An 885-nucleotide genomic window follows, 5' to 3' on the forward strand; every position below is an offset into this window, starting at 1 on the left:
AACAGTAGAGGAATGTGTCGCCATTTTCCCCAAGTCGTTTGTGTATTTTCGATGTCCTACAAAGGTGAACAGAACAAGGTTGAGAAATTGCGTGGATTACATATTTGAAAGGGGGAACGTCAGAAGGTAATAAAGAGAACTAAAAAAGGAAAGAGAAGGTAAGAGAAAAAGGTTGATGTAGGGAAGATAAAGAAAAGAAAGAGGAAGAAGATGTACAACAAGTGAGAGAGGAACATGATAGAGAAGATGAAAGACGTATACTGCACGTTTACCTTACATTTCTCAATAATATACACATATAAGGCGGTGAGCTGGCAGAATCGTTAGCGCGATGGGAGAAATACTTAGCGGCATTTCTTCCGATTTTACGTTCCGAGTTCAAATACTATCGGGGTCAACTGAGAACTGGGGTCGATGTAGTCGACTTACCCTTTCTTTACCAAATTTCAAGCCGTGTGCCTATAGTAGGAAAGATATTATGGGTTAACTAAAGGCAGCGATCTGGCAGAATCATCAATCCGGACAAAATGCTTAATGACATTTCATCCGTCTTGACGTTCTGAGACGAAATTTTGACGAGGTCGATTTTGCCTTTCATCCTTTCGTGGTCGATAAATAAAGTACCAGTCAAGCACCGAGGTGGTGGGGGTGTAATCAACTCCCCACCACCACTACTACTACCATCACGAAATGTCAGGCCTTGTGCTTATAGTGGATAGGATATTATGGGTTTGTTAAAGGCAGTGAACTCGTAAGATAGTTAGCTAGCCGGACGAAATGCTTAATATCACTTCGTCCGACTTTACGTTCTGAGTTGAAATTCTTTCGAAGTCGACCTTACTTTTCATCCTTTCAGGTTCGATAAAATAAGCCCCAGCTAAGAAC

This window comes from Octopus sinensis, unplaced genomic scaffold (genome assembly GCF_006345805.1).
Source record: "Octopus sinensis unplaced genomic scaffold, ASM634580v1 Contig01369, whole genome shotgun sequence".
NCBI lineage: Eukaryota > Metazoa > Mollusca > Cephalopoda > Octopoda > Octopodidae > Octopus > Octopus sinensis.